We start from the raw sequence: 22442 nt of genomic DNA, 5'->3' as shown, positions 1-22442 counted from the left end.
CTTCGCTCCTCTGAGCCTCAGTCTCTGTCTCTGGCTACTGGGCCTTGAGGCCAGGCAGGTGCAGGATGCCTGCTACATCGCCTCTTCTTGGAAGACGGCAGCCTCGAAGGCTACTGCAGTGGCTGGATCAGTGTCAGGTGTAAGGCCCGTGGGCAGCAGAGCCTGGGGGGGCCTCAGGAGAAGACCTTAGAAGTCCAGCCCTTCTCTGAACAGATGAGGGGCAAGGCCCAGGGAGTGAAGGTACCCTGCTCATGGTCGCACGGCCACTCCTTGTGAGTACCATTCAGTGCTGTCCAAACTTGAGCTCTGAAATTCAGATTCTTTAAAATCAGAGAACCAACGTTCCGAGGATCACAACTGCCTGAGTTCATCACAGAGCCCTGCCCCATCCCCGCCCTACACCACCCCAAAGAGCCATGATTAAAAGGTTTGACTGTCGGCACAGCTGGGGTCCTGCTGTCCCTCCCCCATCTCCCATCAGGGTCTGTCCATCGGGATAGATGTAATTCTGTTCAGGAACACTCCCACATTTCCCTGGGGCTCCAGCTATTAGCACTGCCCGCCAGAGACCAAACAGAATCTAGAATGTCAGCCATGCAAGCGACTCAGCAATCAGACTTTGATGGTGAGGAGACTGAGGCCCAGAGAGGTTAAGTGACGGGCCCAGCACTGCACAGACACCAACAGAACCACAACCTCCCAACCCCTTAGCTTGACTCTGACTGTGGGGTGGGATGGGGAGAATTAGCCTCAAGTCTTTAAGCATGAATGACCATAAGGCCAAACACACCTGGGCGGTAGGTAGAGCCCTCATCTGCTCCAGCCAGAGGCGGCCCACTGCTTGCAGGTGTTTCCCGAGCTAGATCCAGCTCCCCCGTGTATCTGCCCGTAATCAGAAATGTGTCCCTCACCGCTGGCATGCTCAGATTCAAAAGGCCAGATGGTCTGTGCCCAAATCCAATAAACGAAACCCTTGCAACTCCAATCTCGAGTGTCAGCACAGAGGCGCCAGGAAGCACTGGTGTCCCCAGGGAGCAGGGCCCCGTTGGTATTCCAGGAGACAGGCAGGGACCTGACTGGCCCACCTGCCCCAGAAGGATGGCCACCAATGCGGCCACAAAGCAGGAGATGGGACACGAAATGTCTGAGGCAAGACTCCCCCAGTGTTGCTGTTGGTCCTGGAAATGATCCTCTCCCCTTAACCCTAAATACAAATATCATTTGTTGTTAGTAACATAGGCACACCTCGGAGATGGTGCAGGTTCGGTTCCAGACCACAGCAATCAAATAAATATCACAATAAAGCGAGTCAAATGAATTTTTTGGACTCCCAGTGCATACAAAAGTTATGTTTACACTGTGCTGCAGTCTACTGAGTGTGCAATGGCAATATGTCTTTAAAGATGTACATACCTTAATTAAAAATACTTTTTTGCTAAAAAACGCAAACCATCATCTGAGCTTTTGGCAAGTTGTAACCTTTTTGCTGGTGGAACGTCTTGCCTCGATGTTGATGGCTGCTGACTGATCGGGGTGGTGGGTGCTGCAGGTTGGGGTGGCTGGGGCAATTTCTTTTTTTTTTTTTTTAAAGATTTTATTTATTTATTTGAGAGAGAGAGAGAGAGAGCACAAGCAAGGGAGGGGTTGGCAGAAGGAGAAGCAGACTCCCCACTAAGCAGGGCGCTCAACGTGGGGCTCGATTCCAGGACCCTGGGATCATCACCTGAGCTAAAGGCACATGCTTAACAGGCCGAGCCACCCGAGCACCTCTGGGGCAATTTCTTAAAATAAGACAGAAATCAAATATGCCACATTGATGGCAAACTGGCTCTTCTGTCCTGAACGATTTCTCTGGAACATGCAATACTGTTTGACAGCATGCTACCCCCAACAGAACTTCTTTCAAGACTGGAGCCAATCCTCTCAAACCTGCCCCTTTCTGTGCTATTCAAAATCCTTTGTTGTCACTTCAACAATCTTCACAGCTTCTTCACCAGGAGTAGATTCCATCTCAAGAAACCACCGACCACTGATCATCATAACAAATGAAATAATAATGAAAAAGTTAGAAATATTGCAAGAATTAACAAAATGTGACCCAGAGGCATGAGCAAATGCTTTTGGAAAAAATGGTGCCGGTAACCTTGCTCCATGCAGGGTCACCACAAATCTTCAGTTTGTAAAAATAAAAAATAAAATAAATAAAATAAAAAAACACAGAATCTGCAAGCACAAAAAATCCAGCACAATGAAATGAGCTTGGAAAATAGAGGAAAACAAAACCCACTACAACTCCACTGTCAGAGAGAAGCTGTAACACATGGAAATACCCTTCTATTATTTTTCTGTACAGTAGGCTTCAAATCTCCTTTAGGTTTTGTTCCTTCCTGTGAACAGAGACTGTAACAGAACACATCCTCTGTCCTGTGTCACTTCTTGGCCTTGCACCACTGACCTTTCAAAATGAAGCACATTGCAAATGATGATCAAAGCTGGTCTCTTTCTTTGTGCCTCAGTGTCCCCTCTGGGCCAAGGTAACCTCCATGTGCCCTCCATCACCACGGGGCTGGTGGCTTCCATGCCCTCAGGGGATCCAGATGAGCTCCTGAGTTTCTTTCTGATGCTCTTAGGCTAAACTCCGAAGAGCTGTAGGCCTGCTGTGGAGTCAGCCAGCAGGCTGAGGAAGCAGATGTGGATCTGCTGGGATCCCACAGGATGACTTGAACCCCAGAGTCCAAGCTGCAGCCCAGGGTAGTTTAAGAGTCCTGGAAGAGGCTCCAGCAGATCTGAGATCTACTTCAGGTTTAGCTGGTCACCAGCTGTGCGACCTTCAGTTACTTATTTCTCCTCTCTGGGCCTCAGTTACCTGCACTCTCTACCCACCCTGCCCAGGGAACTTATTAAAAATAGGGATTCCTAGGGGCGCCCGTGTGGCTCAGTTGGTTAAACGTCTGTCTTTAGCTCAGGTCATGATCCCAGAGTCCTGGGATAGAGCCCTGCATCCAGCTCCCTGCTTGGTGGAGAGCCTGCTTCTCCCTCTCCCTCTCCCTGCTGCTCCCCCTGCTTGTGCTCTCTCTCTATATATACATCAAATAAATAAGTAAAGTCTTTTTTAAAAAATTAAGGATTCCTGGACCCCACGTGGGACGTGCTGATTCTGCACATCTACAAAGAAACAGCCCCAACTTGCCAGCCTCAGGGTTTGCTTTGATCAGAGGGAATGGGCCTTATCTAAAAATTTGATCCAAGATTAAAGAAAAGGTATAATTTCATGTAATACCACATGTGGATGAAGACCAGGAGCCAGTGGCTACAGAGGAGGCCCAGGCCCAACCTGCTCTGCATGGGAGGGGAACTGAATTTGGGGACCACTGGCTAGCAGCTGGAGGTGGGGAGAGAGAAGCAGGAGAAACACAGCTTCTTTGGGAATCAAAGGAAGAATATGCAAGCAAGAAACCTCGGCTGGGGGAGGGTGTGGCCAAGACATTTCTAGAAACGTGATATCTGGCATTGATTTTGAAACTGGTCCCTGCTCTGTGCTGCAATTACCCCCTGCTGCCCCCTGACCTTCGGGAAATGCCTGCTGTACACAGCAACCTTGTGCCGGAGCAGCTTCATGAGGATGAAGGCAGAAGAGTGGTGTCCAGTGTGGGACAGACAGGGTCACAAGCAGGTAGCAGCAGGGATGTCTAAGGTCACGGAACAGAAAGATGCAGGATGGGTGAAACCAAATGGCCTTTCCTTCATGTACCAAAAGATGGAGACCCTCCTAGGGGGTGGAGGGGAACATCCAGTGTATCGGTTAAGACTGGATTTGACTGCACATTGAAAAACCCAGTGATAATGCCTTAACTAAAGGCGGAGTGGGTGTGGTAGTTCTGCAATGTCCTTAATACCTCCAGATCCTTCTTTCCCCTCCACTACCCTTGGCACATGGCTTCCATTCTCGTGGTTTCTTCCTGTTCCAAAGTAGCTGCTGGTGCTCCAGCCATCAGGTCTACAGCTCTAGATGCGAAGAAGGAAGGAAGGGAAGGGTAAAAATGGCACGGGCCTACTGTCTGAACCCTCTTTAAGAGCCTTCCCCACAGTCCCACCCAACAACTTCCACTGGCCGGAAGACTTAGGTCACACCTAGCTACAAGATAGAGTGGAAAATGTGACTTTTCGAAGACACGGGGATACCCTAAGCAAGACTGGGGTTCTGTTACAGAAGAAGGAAAGGCAGCCAGCAGTCTCTGGCACAAACGGGTTCCACTTAGGGCAGAAACCTGCTTCACTCTGACTACCCGCAGGTCCTGGTTCTGCTCTTTTTAACAATGTCTGTAATTCTAAGGCCCATCTTCCAAAGGACAACCTTCCTCTGAACCTTCTCTTTTCCAGGTAAACTATCCCTGGGTCTTTCAAATACATCTTAGGACACTGGCCAAGCTAAGCTTTAAAGACTTCGTTTTACTCCTACACAGATTTGTCATGTTTCCGCTCTGTGCCCTCCACACGCAGCCACACACGAAACAGACACTTGGGCTTACAGGTGGGGTAGACACGGAACCAACCTTCCCCGGGCTGCTGAATAGTAACACACAGGCCTGTGGGCCGACGGAGCCGAGGCCTCCCTGGAGGAGTAATATTTGAACCAAGTCCGGAGGAAGGGGGACGAGTTGGCTAGGAAACACTTGGGGGTACCAGTACGCCAGGTGCCAGGAACAACAGGATGAAGGCCCGGAGTCACCAGAAGGGACAGGGAGAGAGGATCATAAGAAAGTGAAGGCTGGAAGAAGGGACACAAACTGGGGTACAGGGAGAGCTTTGGGACCCAGGAAGAAAGGGCTCCCAGTAAGGCGTCCCCACTGGGCATAACCTTTGGGGAGGCTGTTCAATCAGGCTCCACCTGCCCATGCCAACACCTCTTCTGCTCATCAGAGCAAAAGGAAAGTCATGTTAGTTTGGCAAGGCTTTGTTCCCAGCAGCCATCACTTTTAGCTGCTCTTCCGTCGTCTGTTCTAGAACATTACAGCAGCACCAGGCAGGCCTCATGGTTAGTCAGTGATTTCCCAAAATCCATCTATTCCCCTTTTTTGAAAATGATACAAAGGCCTCTAGTTCCCCGCCCACACACACCCCCGCCAGCTTTCTAATGCCTCCCTGTTTATCATTCCTCAGGAGGTGACAATGGCTGTTGAGGGGTCACTTGAGGTTCTTGTGTGGATGGATTCATGTAATGCACCTAGTATTGTCCTGGGGCTGCTATTTCTTTTTAACCATATTTGGTCTCTAAGTTGCCAAGAAGCTGTGTAGAGAAAACCAGTGTGGTTTGAGTTAAGCCCTGGCCAGGTATAGACAGCAGCCAAACTACTTCCTTCTTCCTCCAAATTTCTTGCCGACATCTCAGCCCAGAGCAGACCTGAAGAAAGTTTTCTCTGCAGCCCTCTCACCGCACCAGCCCCCCATACACACTCTCACGAGCACCCTCGCCCAACACTGGGCCCTAGGCTCTTCCTGTGGCAAAGGGAGAGAAATAGAAAGGGGAAAGGGAGAAATAGAGACAGCTCCTTGGAAAGACACCAAAAAACCATCAGCAGCACATGCTGGAACACAGACCAAGGAGACCAGGGAGAGAATATACACTGACCCTCGCAGACAAGAGACGCCCAGTCATTACCATCTCGGGAGGCTAATCATATTTAAAAGCAGAGAAAAATGCCAACACAAAGTTGCAAATATGGAGGTCTATTTAAAATATTTACTTATAGCAAATTTAACACCATAAGAATTGTACTGTAATTTGCGATATTCCCAAGATTGTTCCCAGATTTATTTTAATGGGTCAGAATTTGTAGCATAGTTCAGCAATGAGGTGCACAAGTGGGACACGCTCTTCTCTCAGCCCAGTCAAGGGCCCTGTGTGATGGGTGTGTACCCTCATTTGAGAAGAATGTCAAAATGTATTTGAGGCACTTTGTTAAAAGGAGGTTCTTTCTAAATATCTTAAAGTAAGACTATACACTAGGGCAATGGTTCTTAACCAGGAGTGATTTTGCTCCCTGACCCTCAGCCCTGGAGACATTTGGCAACATCTGGAGACATATTTTTTTTTAAGGGTGGGAGGGGCAGAGGGAGAGGAAGAGACAGAGCATCTTAAGCAGGCTCCACGCCCAGTCCAAAACCCAACATGGGGCTCAGTCTCACAACAATGAGATCGTGACCTGAGCTGAAATCAAGAGTCAGACGCTTAACCAGCTGAGCCACCCAGGCGCCCATAGAGGCATTTTTGATGGTCATGACTATGGGGTTGCTACTGGCATCTAGTGGGTAGAGACCAGAGATGCTGCTAAGCATCCCCTACAATGCACAGGATGGCCCCCAAAACAGAGAATTGCTAGCCCAATATGTCAATAATGCCAAGGATTAGAAACCCTGCCCTTGAGTGATGCCTCTCTAGACCCTCTCTGTCAAAACTTAAAAGAAGCCTAGAGAAGAGCCACAGGGAAGAAAGACTCTGGAGGTTGAGTCCCGGCACATTAGAGAGATTTGGAAAAACCCTTTGGCTTCCCCAGGTCCACTGTAACCAAGTATGAAACCTAGTCCACACAAGTCCAAGGTGATAGGCCAGTTGCTGAACCACCTAATCAAACACAAACCAACAACGTTCACAGGAAGTTAGAAGAACATGGAGTCTCTACAAAGAATCATCCATAGTATGCAGTCAAAAATTATCAGATGAGCAAAGAAACAGGAAAACGTAACCCAAACTCAGCAGAGAGAGTAAAACTCATTTTTAAAAGACTGAACAGAAGTTCTAGAACCGAAAAGTGCAATAACTGAAATGAAAAATTCACTAGATGGGCTCACAAGCAGATTGGAATGGAGGAAGAAAGGATCTGACCTCAAAGTCAGAACAGTAGAAATTACTCAATATGAAGAACAGGGAAACTGAAAAAAGATTGGAGAAAAGTGAACGGAGCCCCAAGGACCTTTGAGACGACATCAGATTGTCTAAGGTATGTGTAATTGAAGTCCAAGGAGGAAAAATTGGTGACTGCGGGGCGGAAAATAAATGTTAAGATACAATGACTGAGATTTCCCCAAGTTTGAAGATACATATCCAGGGTTCCACAGAGAGAGGAGCTGGGGTTAGAATCCGGGTCTCCTGCCCCAAAGGGTAACCTGTATCTCCTGGTACATGCCCCACAGGGGACAGCCAAGGTCCCATCCAAGCCCCAAATTCAATGATCCTATGAGCCTCTTGGTGGACCAGGAGACTGGTCAGATCAACCTAGGGGGTGACAATCAGTGGCTGCCACCAGGGAAGCCACTAAGGTGGTATGGCCAGGCCAGGAGCAGAGGCCACCACTGCCTTCTTTCACAAGAGGCTAAAGGATCCACTAAGATCAGACATCAGAGCTTCCTAAGAATGTTCTTCTGTCTCAAAGCGGTTTCTTCTATCTTCTTGACAGATAGAAGGGCTCCTTATTGCTGCAGCCCTTCAAGAAAAGGGTTTGCTTTTTCCTGGACAGAGTTCTCTGAACACCAACCCTCTTCTGAGGCTGGGACTCGGCAGCCTCTGCCAGGAAGCCCACAGCCCCCAGAGGCAGGAGGAGCTGGCTTCAGCCTCAGCTGAGGAGGAAACCTCCTCCATAGGGCAGCTGGACTTACCACCTGAAATGCCACCATCGCCACCCTTTTGAGTTAAGGTTGCTACATGGAAGTTACTTGGAGAAGAGACATTCTGAGCCACTGTTAGGGAGCCACACCTGGAGACAGGAGAGAGCCTGTCACCATCCCTGCTAGTGTGCTGGATCCATTAGAGACTCCAGAAATACCCGGAGATGGATGGGTCCTTAGCATTTCCCCTTTCTTTCTTCCTTCTCATTTAGAGAACTGCAGGATAGGGTGGTGGTTAAGAACCCAGCTTTGAAACAGAGGTGTGTGGCCTTAGAAAATTACTTCCCCTCTTCTTCCCATCTGTGGCGTGGACACATGGTGGCAGTTGTGGGGCAGGGCTCTCATCAGGATCCAATGAGTTGGTGCATGGCACATGGCATTTGTCATTGTGACTTGGGGCAAGTCCCTTCCTCTCTCTCTCTGGGTCTCAGTGAGATGGCCCAGAAGCTCAGGGCAAACTTGGCTGTACCAGCCAGCTTTTCTGGTACAATCATTTCCTCAGTTCCATTCATTGCCTCCGTTCTTTTGGCCTTGAATTAATGCTTCTAGTGTTTTTGTGTCTTTTCTGATCATCCTATCTGGAATGAGAGTGAGTAAAATTCGGTGATAAATAATCACAACCCAAAAAAACACATTCATTCTTTCCCCAGTTTACATGGGGAGGGCCCCGTCACTTATGGACCAAGTCGGCCCGTCAGGGGTGGGCTGCAGCTGCGGGTCACCCCCCTGCTCCCTGCCTGACCCTGGTCTGAGCCAGGCATGGCCCTGCTCTGCTGGGGATACAAAGAAACCGCCCCACCCCACAGCACCCACACAGAGCTTCAGATACAGGTGGAAATGAGGCCGCACGGGCCCCGAGAGGCAGTCACATGCGCAGACCACAAGCAGGTGGAGATGACTCCATGAGGCATCTGAACATAATTCTGTCTTTTTATTCATCCCACATTCACACTTTCCTGGTCAAGCCTTTATGGAGCATCCATGTAGACCAGGCACTGAGGCATTGGCAGAGTTTGGGTAAGCGGAGAGGAAGAGGACAGAAAAACATACTGTGCATTTCACGTACAGTGTAAGGAGTGAGCTGCCTGGCTAGAGCGTGAGTATTCATCATTCATTCATTCATTCATTTGCTCATTTGTTCTTCCAATATTTATTGGGCACTATCCTAGGAGGATACAGCTAGAGAGATCTTGGGCCACAGGAATGGGGGTCCCTGACCCCAGGCTAGGACTTTGGGACTTGCATTCGCTAGGGAGCCACAGCAAATTTACCAAGCAGTAGAATGGCAGGATCAGGGGCTCAGCCAATGCTTCTCAATCACAGGCAGGGGCTGTCTCAGCCTTGACCTTCTCAGCAGCTCCCACCCAAAGCCCGGCCCCCCTGCGGATTTCTGGGGCTCAAGGTGAGACTAGCTTCCCCCTGGCTGTCAGGGTCATGGGCAACCCCCTCATCCACTGCTAGCTTGTTGGGCATTGTGGTGTTGGCATCAGCTCCCAGATCACTCCTCGTCCATTCACTCATCATCTCGATTCAGCTGGGTTGGTGGGAGCCGCCCCTTCATTTCCAGCCTCTTCTATCTGTATCTGCCTAACCCAAGAGCTGAGCCAAAGAGAAAAAGTGGATGGTGAAGCCTTGAGAAGCTGGAGCCGGGGCATTCTGGGGGAAAGCTGTTAAAGGTGGGGGTCCAGGGAGGACCTACGGAGACCCAGGAAAGAGGACAGAGGCCGGGTTAACAGTGGCTGTTCGAGCATGCAAAGTTGGACGTTCTAAGACAGACAGGAGCTCCAACTTTTCTCCACACGCAGAGGGAAAACCAAGACAAAAAAACAAAAGCAAACCAATGCTGAGGCCGGCAGGATTGTGCACCAAAACTGTTTTATTAGCTACTTCTTTCTCCTTGGGCTGCGCCTGACAGTGTGGCTTCTTTCTGTTCTGTGGCACAGACCACTGGCCCCAGGAAATCTGGACTCCTTTTGCCAAAGTCTCATCCAATTGATGTTGACAGGTTCACCACTTTGCTTCCTGCCCTGCCATGGCCACTCCACGGAGGGTGTGACGGGGGAGGGAGAGCCCAAGCCGCTCCCGGATGTGCACTGTCGCAGACCAGAGACAGCACCCAGTCTTGCCAGCATGGACCCCCTCCGGTCACTGCCTAACTCAAAGGGCACCACCTCCACCAGCCCTGGTGTGCACATGGCCACAGGCACACACAGGATGTCACCACGGCATGGCTTTAGAGAATTAATCAAGTCAATACAAAGGGAGCACTCCAGCATTAAACAACAAATTGTGAAAGAATATTTGACAATGGAACGTCATACATAATCCACGAAGTCAGTGGTTCTCAGACTTGAGTCAACATCACCTGGAAGGCCTATTCAAATGGCCTCACCAGAGACTCTGATGAGGGGGCAGGAATCTGCATTTCTAACAAGTTCCCAAATGATGCTGCCAGTCAAGGATCACGCTTGGAGAACCACTGCTGGTGATAAAGAAAATTTGAACATATATACTCCATGTGTAAATATGCAGTTAAAGTGTTGACAGTAATTATTTTTGTATAATGAGGTTGCCTACAGGCTTCTTGTAATTTTATTTTGCATATTTTATCTTTCAAATTGTCTGCAATAAACATGGCTTCTTAAAAAATATAACTTACTTTAACATTTAACATTTAAGCGCCTCCTTCATGAGCCGCCCCCCACCGAGGCCTCCCCTGATGAGAACAGACTGCCTCTCCCAGGTCTCACTGCTACTGGTGCCTCTGCTTAGCCCTCAGTCCTTCTACCTTGTGTTTGTGTCCCCACCAATACACAAAAATTCTGACTCAGGTACCTCCATACCCCCCCATTCAGGGCCCAGCACAGGGCCCTTCACCCATCTGAAGTCAATGGAAACTCAGGAGGCACAGGGTGCTATTGGATGAATGTGGGGTCCCAGTCCAGTGGCCTGGGTCACGCCTGAGCTCTGCTTGGCTGCTTCTTGGTCCCTATTGTGGGTTCTGGGATGGCCCATCCTGCCCTACCAGCCATCAGATTGGCCCTCTAAGCAGCCAATATCAGAACTACCAGCGGGCAATACATCAGGTGTCCTTCCCCACCATCGAGCATTCTGGTTACCACAATGATCCCTGGTGGTGGCACCAATGTCCAGAGCATCCCTGCCGGCCTGGCAATGCAATTTCTTCAGACGCAGAAACATGGCTACCCAATTACACAACGGACATTCAGCTGCACGACCTCGTACAAACTAACCTGGCCTCTCTGAGTCTTGATTTACTCAATCATCCAATAATGAGGTTGCACTAGAGAAGAGAGCACATACCTGACCCTCATCCTGCCCCCTCTCTAACCTCACTTTTACAGACATTGCTAATCAATCACAGCATTCTATACCCCATAATCAAGATATAGCCCCAGAATTTTTCTTAACGCTATGTGCCAGCTGTCACACTCCCATCAAAGTAAAGTTGAAGATCAAAGCCAATTCCTGTTCCTGACTACGTCATACTCTATTTCCCTGAAACCTAGAACAGTGCTCAGCATAGAGCGGCATATGGTGGGTCTTTGTGAAATGAATCCACGTGGATACCTACCAGCCGTCACTGATGATTGTGAAAGTGACATCTTTGGTAGCCACCAACCATTATGTACCAACCCCAGACCAACTACTTCCCCCTTCCCAGGATCCCTGGCCATTCAGTTGGTGCCCTCTGCTGTCCGCCAGCCTGTACTGCAAGGCCTTCCATGCCCAGCCCTAAGAACTGTGGACACTGAGGACAACGGTGCTATCACAAACAGGCCCAAACTTCCCCAACACAAAAATTTCCTGCACAGTTTTGGATGCAACTGGGGCAAGCCCAGCCCCTGTTTAATCACTGTTTAATCACTTTGAGCTTTGTTTGGTCTCCGTCCCTCCTCCCCCTTCTCCTCTATGTGGCACCTCCCAACACGAGAGCCCAATTCTCTCACTTCTGATAAGATTGAGGGCAAGAGAGGAGGGGGGACTGCCTCAATGTCACGTAACCAGCCAGACCACAACTCCAATCCCCACGCTCACAGACCCAGGCTGCCTTCCTCTCCTCCAAAGAACAAGACAGGAAAGAAGCTGCCTTGGGCTGTAGAAGTATGGAGTCCCTCCAAAAGCCTTATCCATTTGCGGGGTGGTGTGGACCCGAGAAGCTGGGGAGGCCTAGTGAGATCATCCTGCCACCTCCTTACCAAAACGCACCTGGTCTGGCCTCCATCTATCTCTCTGAACTCATCCCCACCCCTGCCTCCCATTCACTCTGCTCCAGCCACAGTGACTTCATCCCAACCTCAGGGTCTTGGCACCAGCTGTGACCGTTTGTGGAACCCTTTGGCCCCAAATTTTCCCATGACTGATTCCATCCTATTGTTCTCAAATGTCACTTCTGCTAAGAATACTTCCTCTACCACCTGAATGTAGTCATCTGCATGAGTCTGGGCTGCTGTAACAAGTTGCCATAGACTAAGTGGCTTATAAACAACAAAGATCTATTTCTCACAGCTCTGGAGGCTGGACGTTTGAGATCACGGTGCCAGCGTGGTCAGGTTCTTGGCGAAGGGCCTCTTCCAGGTTGCAGACCACCCGCTCCTCACTGTGCCCTCACATGGCAGGAGGGGCGAGAGAGCTCTCTGGGGTCCCTTTTTTAATGCCACTTGTCCCACTCATGACGGTTCCACCCTCAAAATCAAATCACCTACCAGGGGCACCTGGGTGGCTCAGTGGTTGAGCATCTGACTTTGGCTCGGGTCGGGATCCCAGGGTCCCTGTTCATTGTTTGTTGTCTGTCTCCCCAGTTGTATACCCCTTGGGAACAAGGGCCTTCTCCGAGGAATAGCACCCAGTGGTAGAATGAGCACCCGGGGGCATGCAGTATATACCTGTTGACAAATATTAGGGACTTTAAAATGAGATAGGGAGAGTCCTGGATGGGGAATCAGGGTTTAGATGATCTGAGCTTGAGACCATCTCAGCTGCTGGGTGACCTTGGGCCAGTCACAACTCCTCTGGACCTAGTGTTTCCTGATTCTGGGAGATCCCTCCCTGCCTGAAAAGTCCAAGGTCCTCTGACCAGTAAGACCTCAGGGCCCATCCAGGATGTAGCTTCTGTCCCTTGGAGTTAGTGAGGAGGGAAAGGTGGGCCCCTCCTTCCTCCCTTCCCTCTGGCTCTCTCCACTAGTTCAGGCCCAAGCTCCTCTGAGAGGAGAGGGGTGAAGCCAAGGTGAGCCAGCAGCCCCACTCCCAAAGGACAGCAGGCCACACTCAGCATCCAGAATAATTGTGGCCAGCTGGGTTGCCTCTCCCCCACCAGCTCCCTGCCCCTGGAAAGCTGGAGAAGCTCAGCCGTTGCCCACATGTGGTTGTTTGATCAGGGAGTGGGGAGAGGAAGCTGGCAGCTCAACCACTGGGCCCTGGTGCCAGCTGGGGCCAGCCCTGCCTGATGGCCTCATTTGAGGGCCCAGATATAGGAGTCGGGCCAGGCACAGTGAAGTGTCAGGGTGCTGCTGTCTTCCTCCTAGCCTGGGGGTAGCGAAAGAAGTCACAGCTGCAGCTCAGAGCTACATGTGGCTTTGGCTATGGTAGGCAGATCCCTTCACAGCCAGAACAGTTTGGGGAAAGGTACTTTCTGGTCAACCGAATGAGCTAGGAGTGAGCCGCTGATAGATGTGGAGCCCATGCACCCTTCGGCTGAGAAGCTGGAATGGGGCCGAGGGCCAGAGGCCTGGAAGGGATCTAGGGAGCTTAGGTGGGGTTTGACCATCAGGCCTGGGAGCCAGAGCCACAGCCAGGCTTTCTGCCCATGGAGGAGGGGATGGCAAGATGGACCAGGCTGGTCCTCGGCCACTCATGACAGCCTCCCCAGTGACACAGGGCATGCAGGGCACCAAGTTCCTAAATTACCCCAGACAGGAATCAAATGGGAAGGGCACTGAGCCCCTGATTCATACTAAGGTATCAATGACTAAGGGTAGAATAACAACACAAGGCTTCAGATGGAGACAAAGCAACTTGGGTTTAGAGCTTTCCAACACATTATTCTAAGAAAACCAGTCCTAAGTGGAATGAATTTTAGTTTCATGTGTGTGTGGAGAGAGACAGAACTGCCTATCTGACATCTTTTAAATGTCCCAAGAGATCCTCACCTCAACATGTGCGAATCCAACTCAGAATCTCCCCTCCACCCAAGTCAGGTCCTCTCCACGAGGTCCCTCAGTGACCCTAGGTGTGCAGGCAAAAGCCCACCCCTCGGCCCCATCTCCCTGTCTGGCACCAACCCCCAGACTTTTCATGTCCTGAACACCTCCTGAGTCCATCCACTCCTCTCCTGAATGGTGGTCATGGTGGGTTGCCCATACAGGCCTGGCCCTGCCAAGAATACAAATGGAAGCCATGGGTCCCTGTACTCCTCTTCCTGGTGCAGCCCGGCTACATCCCACTGTAAGGGCAGGGTGCAGATGCTGCAGCCAACCTAAGGCCCGGAGGTGCATATACAAGCAGTGGGGTCTTCCGTTAAGGAGACCGGCCTGAGGAAGAGGCCCCCATGGCCTTGGGATCAGGCTCTTGGTAGGGAGAACTGGGGGAGAGGCCCTGGGAGACAAGTGCCCTTGGGCTACACACAGACTCTTACCCCATCCAGAGAGGCACAGACCAAGGAGGGCAAGTGCGGAGCTCAGGCAACCAAGGATGATCCTGGGCCGGCCTCTCCTCTGATCTTTCCTGCCAATCTCTTCTCCATCAGGCAGCCAAAGGGATCTTTTAAAAATCAATGGGATCTTGTTACAGGCCCCTGCTTTAAATCTCTCAATGGCTCCCCACTGCTCTCAGAATAAATGCGAAACTCCTCAAGTGCCAGTCTCTGAGGCCTCAGGGTCCAGGCCCTGCCAACCTCTCCACTCTGGCTTCTTAGGATGCTCACCTCATGCTCCACCCCAGACGTGCTGGCCTTCCTCCAGACCCGCGCTGGCCATGTTGCTCCATCCACGGGCCTTGGCTCTTTCCTCCGCGGGCAATGCTCTGCCCTGCCGACCAGGCCTAACCCAATCCTCCACATCCTACAGATCTCGGACCAAGTGTCACCTCTGCATGCGGCCTTCAGGATTGCCCTGCCTAGATCAGTCTTCTGGATGCAGGCTCTGGTAGCCTTGGGTCCCTCTCACCACTGTAGCAACTTCACATTTGCCGGTGTGATCATCCGATGAACGTGTTCTCACCCCCTGCTAGACCAGGGGTTCATGCAGTCAGAGATCTATTTTTGTGCCCAAGCCTGGCACCCAGGGTAACAGCTGACATGTGCTGAGTGCTTACGACATTCCAGACATGGTGCTAAGTGTTTTCTGCACATTATCCCACTGAATCCTCTCGACAACTGTATGAGGCAGATACCTCTGGTACATCCATTTTGCAGATGAACAAACTAAGGCACGCGAGGTTAAGCAACTTGCCAAGGTCACAGGTAGTAAGTGGGAGGGCTGGGGACCAACCTGGGCAGTGTCGTCCCAGGGTGACGGGTGGCACCGCGCATCGACTGCCTCTTTCACAGCATTGGCACGTCCACCGCACACGCTCTGTGAATAGTTTTCAAATGAACAGAAAGACACACACACATGCACAAGACCCGAAAGAGCACACGCCAGGATGAGAACACATGTGGTTTCTGGTTGGTGGGATTATGGATGTTTATTTTCATCTTTCACTTACTCGTATGTTCCAATTTTTCTATACGAAACAAGTATTTGTTGATGCCGTTAAATTAAGAAAGAAAACCTTAAAATCTCTTTAATCTTTTAAAAAAGAAAGAAGAATAGACTAAAATCAAGATGTCCAAAGAAACAGTATGCCATTCCCTTCCATTCCACCCCAAGCTGTATGTTGGAAGAAGACACAAAGCATTTTCAAGATGGAAAGGCCTCGTGACAGGCCCGTGAAAATGTGGGTGCTGGCCTCAGACAGGCCAGGGTCGGAATCTCTGCTCTTATCGTGTGGCTTCAAGCCAGTCTCTTAACCTCTTTGACCCCAGGTGGCCTCCTGACCTCTGCCCTCCTTGTGAAACAGGGCACTTACACCACCTTACACTCTTCACAGGACCGCTGTGAAGACTGGGGAGAAAGGACATGAGTGACTCAGCACAGGGCCTGGCACATAATAGATGCTCAGTGAATGGAGCCCGACTCTCGTGGACAGACGGCGGGCAGCACGGACACCCCACGAAGCCCAAGCGCCCACACCCAGAAGCAGCCACATCCAGTCGCTCAGCTGCACCTCTTGGGAGCTACGTGCCCCCTGCTGGCCCTGGCTGCACCCTTCTCTGGGTGTCCCTGCCTAGCTGGCCCCCGAGGACACTGAGCCAACTCAGATGACCTCAGGACAAGCCACAGGTGGAAACCCAAGGACGCAGGCCACCCAGAAGGCCGTTCTGATGCCTGCAGGCCCCCCGGTGGGATGGAGGGCGCGACGCCCCCACCACCCCATCCTTGCCACCCCTCAGAAGAACAGAAGGAACATTTTTTTTCACCTCGGTGGAAACCCCAGTTCAGCTTCCGGGACTGTGGTCTGGAGACCATCTAGGGGGGTTCTCCTGTGAGGCCTCGGGAAGAAACGCAGAAATGCAGAGAGACAGAGACAGAGCCAGAGACAGTGAGAGGGAGGGAGACATGGAGAACGGGCTGCCCGGAGGCCCCTGTGGCTCTGCTGGTATTTACTTTCTGCCACAGCCTCGAATACCATCGGGCTCTGAAGGAATTTCCAAGAAGATCGAAATTTGAGGAAATCAAAGTTTAATTAGTCACAGCTGCTGTAATGTATTCCAGGTGAGGGCTGGTATGGCCGTGTCCCCCACCAGGCCCCCCGACGCCTCTCACCCTCACGGGGGCAAGTAAACAGTGGGGTGTTTGCGGTGGGAGCCCTTCCCCCGGGTCAGCTGAGCAGGGCGGCCGGGGAGGGCGCGTGCTGCCTCCTGCCACCTAGACTGGCGTCCGCAGGCCAGGGCCCCAGTGCGCTTTGCACACCCCGGAGCCAGGCTTCCTCCTCTCTGCTCCCTGCTCAGTCCCCACCGGCTCCTTGCAAGTGACAGCAGAAGCCACAGGACGGCTCCAGAGCACAGACCAAGAGTGAGAGGAGCCCGGCCTCCGCTCCTCCTCCCCTCCCCTCCCACTCCTGGGTCACAGTGTGGCCTTGGACAAGTCATTTTACCCGGAGACCGCAGACTATCCAGGAGTCGGAGGGCCTGGGCCGGAAATCCCAGCTCTGCCAGCAGCCTGGTGGCCTGAGCAAGGTTGCTGCACGTCCCTGAGGCTCCACTCCCGCGTCCATAAAATGGAACTGGGACAGCACTGGCTCATAGGAGTGTTGTAAGAGTCCAGCAAAGTCATGTATGTCCAAGCGACATACATAAAGGATGTTAGCACAGAGCTGACACACCGCAAGAACTCAGCTAGTGGGCCCAGTGGGCCTCAGTTTCCCTATCACCAAACCTAAATGGGCTCCAGCACTATAAGAGAGGAAGAAGAGCTTGAGCCCCTCAAAATAAAACCAAGCCTAGAGACAGGTGAGGCTTAGTCCATCAGAACAGTGTTCTTCAAACGGGGGTATGTGGGGGCTCCCAGAGGGGCTGACAGCTAGCACCAGGGATCCTGTCACAGGGTCCCACTCTAGGGCAGGACAGGGGAGGACACTGGAAAGGGTGGGGGGCAGACTCACCCTTCTCCGGGTCGAAGCTAAGCTGAACCACCCCACTGTGACCACTTAGGGGGGGCCTTACTTGCTATGGCCACCAGCACGCCCTCCTCTCCATCATCGTAGCAGGAGGAGCACCCGCATTCCCAGCTCGGGGGCTGATCACATCCTGGTTCTGACAGAGCCAGCCCAGTCTGGGGACAAGGACAGGGCCTGGGGCCTGCCTTTTACCCCACTTTGTCCCCACCAAGCCCCATGTTTGGGGTTTTAACTGTCCAAAAGGGGCACAGAGGGACACCCTGCTGCTGTCTTCATGGGACAGCACTCCAGCCACAGTGGGCTCATGGACACTGGGCCATCTGCAGGTGTGAGCTTCCCTCCGCCTGGCTCCACTCCGCTCCCTGTGGGGTCTGCAGCAGACACTTCCCTCTGGGGTGGAGGCTGGACCCCAATCCTCTCACACCCACATGGTCTCTCCCGGGCCTGCCCTTTGCCTCACTCGCCACCAACCTCTAATTTTTTTCCCAGCCTCAGGAGTCATTTCTAGTCTAGGTTTTTGAAATTCAAAGCCAAGAGTCCAACCTTTTTCTCTCTGCATTTCTGCTGTGTCACCCCTTCCCTGAGGCAATGAGCAGAAAAGTCCAGCCAACTGCGGGGAAGGGTCAAGGGGTAGAAGGAAACACCAGAAACCAAAACCTCTCAGTTAACAGGTCAAAACAGGATCCTACCTCAAGCAGAGGAACTCCTGTGTAGGTCCAAAAACACAGCCACCAGGCATGCTGAGGCAGCCATGTTGTGTGGAACATTTCCCTTGAATGAATGTATTACTCACAAAGACTTACTTGTCCACTGTATATCTTCACCTTACTTTGCAGGGGTAGTTAAGAGGAAAGAGGCTAGTCTACCTGCAGCCACCCCTTCCTTACCTCCAGCAGATGGCTTCTCCCTCAGATGCTGAAAATGCCTTCTGGCCCCTTTTCTCTCCTCTCTTGCAGCTATACATGGTCATGTGACCCAATTCTAGCCAATGGGATCTGAGAGGACATTGATCGAGGTGACTTCTGGGAAAGCAAAATGACAGGTGCGGAGAAAGCCTCCTTCCTGCCTCCGGCGGATGTGGAAGCGTAATGCGTAAGGACTGCGGCTGTGGCGGCCATCTTGTGCAGGAGAGCCCGCCTCGGGACAGAAAGCCACCCTTGAGGTTGGCAGGGCGGAAATGGAAAGCACCGGGTCCTTGAGGATGTCATTTTGCCTTATGTCATCAACAGTCATAACAGACTTCCTGTTACGTGAGCTAAGGAGTGTCCTCATAGCGTGAAACCTCATTAAGTTTCCATTCAGTCACTCGCTGCCAAGAGTAGCCCAACTTATCCTGAGAGAATGTTTCAGAATCCTTCCAGGTCTCTGTGAGTCCGGGCTGTTTTGGTTGCAGGTGGCCATGGGAATCCAACTTCAACTTGCTTGGCCAAACAGGGCAGTTTTTACAATTAATATATATGGGTGTTTTGTGAAACTCAGCAGAAATATGACCGGCTCTCAGAACGGTTGGAACCGTCAGGATTTTTTTCTCTGACTCCCTTATTGTGTCTCACCATTTTAAGGTAATAAATCCTTGGGCGTTTGTCACAAAAAGTCTGGTTGTCCAGAATTGATTATTTTTTAATTTAATTTTGATTTGCCTTGAGGAAAAAAAAAAGATACATTTCTTTAGCTTTAAAACTTTATATTGCGGAAGGACCTTGTTTTATAACTGATTCATGTTGTCAGTAATTCACCTCTGGAGTTGTAAATGTGTGCCCAGAAGGCCTCAAGGATCTGGAAAAATATTTTCCTTTTTTCGAATGTTCACGACTCTCTGAGTGCGTTGCCTATGGCCTAAAGTGAGAAACCTTATTCTGATGACAACATGGCCGAAGGAGCTCCCTCACCAAAGTCTGTGTGAGGAAGACAGCGCCTCAGACACCAGCAGGGCTCGCTTCCCTCGGGGGGACGTCATCTTCTGGTAAATGGAAACCTTCTCTCCACGGAGAAACTGCTGGTTCACTTTCTTAAAAGGAGCTCAATATTTTGTTCTAAATCCTCTGTCGGACGCCAACGCAGGAAGAACTTTCAGTGTGTGGGAACTTCATGAATCTATAAGCACACTTTGAGTGTGATGTCAGCAAAAAGGTAAAGGTCATGGAATTTTTATGAAGTCTGCCTTTCAGATATTTAGAAGCAAAAGATCAGTTTTTGAAAAATAGAAATCTGAGGGGTGACTGGGTGGCTCAGTTGGTTAAGCATCCAACTCATGATTTCAGCTCAGGTCTTGGTTTCAGGGTTGTGAGTTCAAGTCCCATGTTGGGCTCCACGCTGGGCATGAAGCCTACTTAAAAAAAAAAAAAAAATATATATATATATATATATATATAGAGAGAGAGAGAGAGAGAGAGAGAGAGAAATTTGATAAGAATAGCACAACCTTAAAAAAATAATTAATAAATAAATAAATAAATAAATAAATAAATAAATAAAGAATAGCACAACCTGGTGGGAAATGTGAGATAGAAGTTAGGCGGCCATGAGCAGATGTCCTCCTTCACAGATCGTTAGGGGGATGTGTGTGTTTAGAAAGCTTGTCTGGTCATTCTGTGGCAGAGGGAACCGCTGCACAGAGTGTCAGACCTTTGAAGACCCAGCCCGCATCTTACGTGTCATCAAGTCCCCGCCTCCAGCATACACGTGACTGACACATAGTAGGTGCTTAATAAATGTCCCCTGAATCAATGAGTGAGGAAGAGGAAAAATGAGGGTGGAGAAATTGAGAAAGGTTTTTCTGTAGGATCTTTCCCAGTCATAAAATACTGAGAAGCTGCTTCTACCCCTGTATCCTTAGGCACAGGTCCCTCGAGGTGGCTTGGGGACAAGGAACTGTGGGTAGGGTGGACAGGAGCTCAGTGGGAGCCAAGGCCCTGCACAGGGTGCTGACCTGAAGCCACGGTTCGGCCCAGACAGAGCAGCTTCTCGGAACCTCCTTGCCCTGGGGGAGACTCAGCCGCCCCTGCACCAGGCCCCAAGGAGAAAACGCATTTGTTTACTTGACCTGAATGACATATTCATTGATTTTTCTGGAGCGGTTCATTCATAAAGGCAAATTGAGCCCTACTCCTGGGGATGCCAACGGCCTTTTAACAAGCTCCCCGAGGGATGACTTCTGAAAATGAGTCGCTGATGAGCCAGAAATGGAGTTTGCCTGCCTAGCCTGGCCCTGCTGGCCCACGGCTGCCGAGCTGCTGGGCAGGAGGTGCCATCTTGTGATCCGGGGCCTCTGGCCTGGTGTGGCAGGCAGGGCCCAGCCGACGAGGCCCAGCCGACTCGGGCAGAGGTGGAGGGTGCCCGGCTGCTTCCCACTCGAGAGCATCTGGACAACTAGGACAAAAGTGGTTTGTTGCTCACATGTCCTGGCTCAATCTTCTGCCGCAGTTCGCTTGAGTAGATGAATTTAATGTGGGAAATGGACTGAGGACGTTGTTTGAACAGAAGCGCCATGTTTGCTTTCTCTCCCAACAAGTACAGTTCCTGCCAACACCAGCTACTCTCAGAGAGTGTTGCTACCCCTTCAGTTGGCCCTTCTCGTTTTACAATCGTGTAAACAGAGGCCCAGTGAGGAGAAGTGACCAGCCTGAGGTTTGGATTTTTTCTAAGGTTTACAGCTCACAGGCATATTTACATCTTCAAGCTCACTCAGTCCTTCCGTGTAAAAGAACATGCGGGATAGGTAGTGGTACTCATTATTTTATTGATTTTATTATAATATAACTTCTGATGAGGTATATTTTCAACCTCATCCTTTTTCTCCCTCATTCTTTTTTAGGAGATACTTTATTTTCATTTATCTTACGGGATGACACAGTTGTAGCTAGTCCTCAGATGGCATCTGGGATCTACTTCTCTAGAGAATTCTTGCTACCTTGACTTTCGTGGTGCATTTCTCCCCTTGCCTCTTCCTTTCTCTCCCTAAGCACCTCCTTTCTCCCCCATGTCCACCTTTTTCTTCCCCCTCCCCTTCTGTACTTTTTTTTTTTTTCTTTAAGGAGTAGTCCAGAGACTGGCCCAAGAAACAGGAGTTCTAATTCCTGTCCTGCTCCCACTTGCTGGCTAATCTGGGACAAGTCACTTCTCTCTGGGCTTGTTTCCCCAACCGGAAAATAAGGGGTTGGTCTGAAATTCCATTCAGAGAGCCTGATATGGCTACAACTTTCTGCTACCCTGTTGTCTCACCGCTGAAGCAAAAGCATCTTTCACTTTCTGATCTGCTGGCTGAGGTCTTAGGCAGAAATTGGGGTGCATTAGTAAGAAGTCATGCCGATGGGGACAGCCTGCCACTCATCCCCACCGGAGAGGCCAACTCCATATCTCATTCATGATTTTCCCTGTGATGAATTACCAGTGCATTCCCACTGGTGAGAGGGATACTTCCATGCACTCTCATTCGGGATGATGGGCCATCTCACTTTGTTCTCTGTTTATTGTGTGTGACATGGCTGTCACTATTGATTCAGCATTATTGAGAGAGAAGCTTCTTATTTCCTCTCAGGGACTTTGCCAGCAATTAAGATGTGTAGCCAGCAGGTGAGCCATGGAAACTTGGTAATGGTCTAAGCCTTTTATACTCCATTATTCCTTTGAAAAAAAAATTGTTATTAAAATTATTACATAAATAGTAAAATCGTCCTAAAAGATCAAGATCTTTAAGGAAAGTAGCTCATAAACATAATATGGTACCTTTCTCAAAACACTCCACTCTGCTCATCCTAACTCTGGTTTTATCTGCAGATTTGTCAAAACGCTTCCCCTTGAATGGGTTTTAAGAAGAAAGCATTCCCGGGGTATGTTTCTGTTCTAGGATTTGAGGACTTTAAGAAGTGGGTGTTTAAAAAGACCTGTCTTTGTCCTAATGAAAAGGATGTGATTACCTGCCTTGGACTAATCACAAAACAGATATTGATCTTGCCATAAATATTAGATGGCTGTGAGGTGTTGTATCTGTTTCCTGTTGAGACTGGGGCTAATTACTGCGAACGTAGTGTACAAACAATACA

The 22442-nt window shown here is 50.4% G+C and overlaps 1 long non-coding RNA gene across 1 annotated transcript in view; it reads right to left on the bottom strand.

Annotated features, from left to right (window-relative positions):
• LOC111093454 overlaps window positions 1-19513 on the bottom strand; it is a 40936-nt gene extending 21423 nt beyond the window's left edge. The window contains exon 1 of the long non-coding RNA XR_005355970.1: window positions 18288-19513. This is a non-coding gene — a long non-coding RNA (uncharacterized LOC111093454). The remainder of the gene's footprint in view (window positions 1-18287) is intronic.
• Window positions 19514-22442: the final 2929 nt, after the last annotated feature.

Source organism: Canis lupus, chromosome 2 (genome assembly GCF_011100685.1).
Source record: "Canis lupus familiaris isolate Mischka breed German Shepherd chromosome 2, alternate assembly UU_Cfam_GSD_1.0, whole genome shotgun sequence".
NCBI lineage: Eukaryota > Metazoa > Chordata > Mammalia > Carnivora > Canidae > Canis > Canis lupus.
The sequence above is the reverse complement of the archived record's forward strand: the minus strand, read 5'-3'. Positions and strand labels throughout refer to the sequence as shown.